Genomic DNA, 6000 nt, shown 5'->3' with positions numbered 1-6000 from the left:
GATCATCTCAGAGCTGACGTCATCGTCATCGTCATCATCTTCCTCCTCCTCCTCCTCCTCCTCCTCCTCCTCCTCCTCCTCCTCCTCCTCCTCCTCCTCCTCCTCCTCCTCCTCCTCCTCCTCCTCCTCCTCCTCTTCTTTGCTTTTTATTTGATTCTGCCAACACTGGTTTGCCTAAAAATGGGGGCATTGTATAATACTGTAGTATTATTTTGAAAATAATATGATACAAATGTATATTTGAGCATACATCTTATTTATAAGTAAAGGTAAAGGTAAAGTTCCCCTTGCACTAGTTGTGCTCATGCTGTTCATTTCCAGGTCTAGGGGGCAGTGCTCATCTCAGTTTCAAAGCCGAACAGCCAGTGGTGTCCGAAGACGTCTCTGTGGTCATATGGCCAGCATGACTAAATGCCGAAGGTGCACGGAATGCTGTTACCTTCCCACCAAAGTGGTCCCTATTTTTCTACTTGCATTTTTAGATGCTTTTGAACTGCTAGGTTGGCAGAAACTGGGACAAGTAATGGGAGCTCACTCCATTATGCGGTGCTAGGGATTCGAACTGCTGAACTGCCAACCTTTCTAATCGACAAGTTCAGCATCTTAGCCACGGAGCCACCGCATCCATGAACTTATTATGCTTTCCTTAGAAAACAATAATATGGTTGACTCAACCTTCCGTCTTTCTGTGGTGAGTAAAATGAGGAGCCAGATTGTTAGGGGCAATATGCTGACTCTGTAAACTGCTTCAAAAAGGCTGTAAAACTTTATTAAATGGTATATCAATCTAAGTGCTATTCCTATAATTCATTCATTCCCCCCAACATTTTTATTTGCCATTGCAAAGATGCTTTTTTTCTAAAGGCAATTGGACTTTATTTTTCCTTGAAGATGTTTTGCTTCTCATCCAATAAGCTTCTTCAGTTCTTCTTTCAAGCTGAAGAAACTTTTGGTATGAGAGGTGAAACATCTTCAAGGAAAAACAAGTCCAATTGCCTTTTGAAAAAAAAAGCTCCTTTGGGGTAACCATGAAAAAAAGCTCCTTTGGGGTAACCATGACCTGGATGACTGAGAATCTCCATAGACACTTGCCATGGCATTTTATGGTATAAATAGTTAAAAAATATTTTAATACTTAAATTTATTCTCATGTGAGCTCTCTTTTGTCTTGTGGGCAGATTCTTCCTATTTCACTATGTAATGAGTACTGTTACCCGGGATCTTGGAAGAGAAAAATAGAAGGAAAACAGCTCTGCTGTTATTACTGTGTCCCATGTCCCAAAGAAAAGATTTCAGATAAGATGGGTTAGTTCTGATTATGATATTGGCTTAAAAGAAATGTTTCTCTCAGAAATAAGGAATTGCTATGATGGGTATATAACTGTCAGGTGTGAAAGACCAGGTCCTGTCAAGAGCTGGGGAAATCAGGAGATTCAGGCAGTTCTTACGATTATAAAGATTTATTGCAAATTTAAGCTTTCTACAAGAATCTGACCAACTAATGGTCAAGGGAAATAAGCAGGAGATAATTTGGAAGAAAATACAGAAAAAACATCACATAAAAATACCAATATGGATTTCAACAATGGAGGCGATGATTCACCCATACAATCTGGAAATTACTAAAATTATTAAATATAAAGACTTATTGGACCCACAAGGAAATTTGAAATCGAGGCAGGAAATTCAGGACCAGGGACAAAAAATTGATCAATGGGTTTACCTTCAGATTCAAAGTAGGTACAAACAAGACAAGAAAGAATTTGGAATTAACAACAAACTTCAACAATTAGATAAAATTTTATTAGGACCGGACAAGAAAAACATAACAAAATTTTACAATTATTTACTAGAAACAGAATTAGAAGAAGAAATTGTAAAAGGGAATATGATTGCATGGAGTCGGAACATAGGACGTAGTATTACACTAGCGGAATGGGAAAAAGTTTGGGGCAGGAATAATAAGATCACAAAATCGGTAGCATACAAGGAAAATCTTTATAAAATGTTTTATAGATGGCATCTCCCTCCTTCGAGACTAGCGAAGATGCACCCCAACGTGAGTCCGTATTGTTGGAAATGCAAGAAAAAAGAAGGAACCTTTTTCCATATGTGGTGGACATGTACAGAAACGCAAAATTACTGGAAGAAAATCAAAACTTGGTTGGAAGAAATTACAAAAGAGCAGATCGAATGTAAACCAGAGTCCTTCCTACTAGGGATCTTTGACAAACAAATTTCCAAAAAAGCTAAATACATAACAATACACATCTTAACCGCGGCCAGATTAGCCTTCACTCAATATTGGAAACAACATCAAATTCCACCAGATGAAGTGATTATTGATAAAATTTCAAAATGTGCAGAAATGGACAAACTGACTTTGGCACTAAAAAACAAATATACTTCACTATATTATGATAGTTGGAATTGTTGGTACAATTGATCAAAGATTAATTATATACCATAAGGCATAAGAGGAAAGTATTAACCTATAATAATGAGATATCGATATATGTATAGAATAGGTGTGTGTATATGACATAAATCAAAGGCTATGAAAAAAGATCTTGCAAACTCTAAAAATAAGAATGCTTTTAACTTTTCTTCCTTCTTTTTCTTTCTTTTTTCTTTCTTTTCAATCTTTTCTTTCTTTTCTTCCTTCTTTTTTTCTCTCGTTTATTTGTGTATGTATCATTGGTTGTTTTTAATTGTAAAAACTAATAAACTGTTGTTGTTTTTTTTAAAAAAAAAAGGTGGGCTCAACTTGAATCTCTTGCAGGCATGGACTCATCACTTGATCCTCCTCAGGGTCAGCTTGGCCATCTCCTACATGCATGGTGGTTCAATTAAACTGATTTATTGCAAAACAGATTATGTCAACAAATCTTCTCAACTAATGGTTAGCACCTGCTTGGAGTTATATAATTGTTCATGGGTTTCTAGGGGAGTTGGACTTAGGCCACTTGTGACTACATAGAGATTCTAGACTGATCCCTGTTTTGACTTTGCCCCTGTTCTGCCACTCCTTCTCCTAGAATGTCTGGAATGTTGCTAAGTATATATTTCCTCAGATTAAGTCCAGGGAACCATGGGAATTTCACCAACAAATGAACTCAAAAATATATAAAGTTCATGTTAATCTGAAATTCTGCATTCTTAAGGGAATTTCTTATGAACTTGGTTTGAGCCCATTATTTAGAGGAGCTCTTCCACCTAGCTTATAATTCAGAGATGAAGATCCTCAGTGAGTTTACAAAAATGATAAATTTGCGTCTGAAATGAGGAGACGCTAGAAAACGAACGGGACAAAATCTTTGAAAAGTTACATCTTCCCCCATATTCAATGTTTTATGCTAACTTCCAGAAGTAGACAATTCAAAGTATCCTCCATTTCTATCTGCCAATTTCTTATTTTATCAATTGTGCACTTTCAGAGTCCTGTCAAAATTTTGAAATCTCAGAAGTCTATGTTTCAAAGACTGTCTTCAAAATCCCCTTGCTCCTTTTGTCCCACACAATGATGTTTAGTAAATATTATATTTCAGTATGTTGTTGCAGTGTAGGGATAGATTTAATTCAGAAAAAGAAACAATGATAGTATAGTTTGTTCATCAATGATGGACTTTTCTTTTTTACTTTTAATCTAGAAATGGAATATTGTTTTGAATGTTGTGAAGATCAGTATCCAAGTAAGGAGCAAGATCATTGCATTGTCAAAAAACAAGTTTCCTATCCTATGAAGAACCTTTAGGAATCATTTTGACATCAGTTGCTGTTTTGTTTTGCTTGATAACAATCTGGATACTTGGAACTTTCATTAAGTACCAGGATACTCCCATAGTTAAAGCCAACAACCGAGACATCTCCTACACTTTTCTTGTGTCTCTTTTGCTTTGCTTTCTCTCTTCCATTTTATTCCTTTGCCAACCCAGGAAAGTAATTTGTCTTCTCAGACAACCAACTTTTGGTATCATCTTCTCAGTGTCTATTTCTTGTGTCTTGACCAAAACCACCACTGTGGTCATGGCTTTCATGGCCAACAAGCCAGGAACCAAGATGAGGAAATGGGTAGGAAAAAGATTGGCCCTTTTCATTGTTTTTTCATGCTCTTTTTTCCAAGTCAACATTTGTATTGTGTGGCTGTCAACCTCTTATCCATTCTTTGAGTTAGACATGCACTCTCTTAGAGAAACCATAATTTTGCAATGCAATGAACGATCCATCCTCATGTTCTATTGTGTCCTGGGCTACCTTGGTTTCTTGGCTATTGCCAGTTTCGTTGTGGCATTCCTTGCCCGTAATTTACCTGACAGTTTTAATGAAACCAAATTTAGTACTTTCAGTATGTTGGCTTTTTGCAGTGTCTGGGTCTCCTTTGTGCCAACCTTCCTTAGCACTACAGGGAAAGCCATGGTAGCGGTGGAGATCTTCTCCATCTTGTCCTCCAGTGCAGCCTTACTCGGATGTATCTTCTTCCCAAAATGTTTCATCATTTTGCTGAGGCCAGAACTGAACAACAAGGAGCAATTAATTAATACAAAGAAATTAAATAATGAAAATATCATATTCTATTCCAAATGAAGAATATGAGTATCCAAATAGCAATACCACTTTATAGTCCTTTACAGCCTTCTCTAAGTGGTTTTACAGAGTCAGCCTATTGCCCCCAACAATCTGAGTCCTCATTTTACCCACCTTGGAAGGATGGAAGGCTGAGTCAACCTTGAGCCTAGTGGGATTTGAACTGCCAAATTGCAGGCAGCAGAAGTGGCCTGCAGTACTGCACTCTAACCACTGCACCACCGAGGCTCTAATAATATATACAGAATTATTTCATTTTAACCAAACTTTAAATATATGCCATTAAATATGATTCTTAGTGTACAGCATTCTTCTATTCAAAAGAAGCAGAAGCCATTTTAATTAGATTTATTTAAATACATGATCTGAGGATAAACCAGTGTATAAATTTTATTGAAATCAATCAACATTTAATTTCTACCTATTATTTGGAATCCAATTGCCAACGTTGAGCCGTGGTGGCGCAGTGGTTAGAATGCAGTCCTGCAGGCTACTTCTGCTGATTGCTGGCTGCCTGCAATTTGGCAATTCGAATCTCACCAGGCTCAAAGTTGACTCAGATTTCCATCCTTCTGGCATTGGTAAAATGAGGACCCAGATTGTTGGGGGCAATATGTTGACTCTGTAAACTGCTTAGAGAGGGCTATAAAAGGGCTGTGAAATGGTTTATAAGTTTAACTGCTATTGCTAGTGCTATTAGGCTAAGAACCAAAACTGTAAAAAAGCACAGAATTTTGAATATTTCAATATTCCCCATTCTCATTTTTCCAATAATACCATTAAATGTGTACAAGGAAAAAGAAAATATAAGTAAAAGTGAAAAGATAAGTATGATGTCCAGCCTGCCAAACTTGAATAATAAAAAGTTAACACTTTGTCAAAAAGTGCCTGACCCAATACAGAATAGCTTTGCCATTCATCAATAATATCTCAGAAACTACCAACAGACTACCGCAACAATATGGAATGAATGTAGCACACAAGCCAACTAAAGCCCTTCAAAACATCCTAAGCAAACCAAAAGATCTTTCAACTCCAGAAATTTAAAAAAAAAACAGGAGTCATTTACAACATACAGTGTAAGGATTTCAACAACCACTACATAGAATAAATAGGTAGAAGACTGACAGAATGCATCCATGAACACTAACTAGCAGTCAGAAGACATAATAAATACTGGAGTTCTGGTTTGAAGGGCTTCGGTGACAGACAGAAATCCGCGATCGTGCGCGGTTTCTGTCTGGGCTCGCCACTGGAGCGCCCCGAGCCAGCTGGTTTCAGGGCTAAGCCACCCCATAGAGGTGGTGAAGAGGGGGGAGACTGCCAGCAGGGTCGAGGAGAGCCTCATCTCTCCTCCTCAGATGGCCATTACTCCCTTTCCCGAAGGCGGTTGAAAAGGTGGTCAGAAATGGCCAC

The sequence above is a fragment of the Notechis scutatus genome, chromosome Z (assembly GCF_049901735.1).
Source record: "Notechis scutatus isolate UNSWTSFEM ecotype Mainland chromosome Z, rNotScu1.2, whole genome shotgun sequence".
Classification (NCBI taxonomy): Eukaryota; Metazoa; Chordata; class Lepidosauria; order Squamata; family Elapidae; genus Notechis; species Notechis scutatus.
This window is presented reverse-complemented; position numbering follows the sequence as displayed.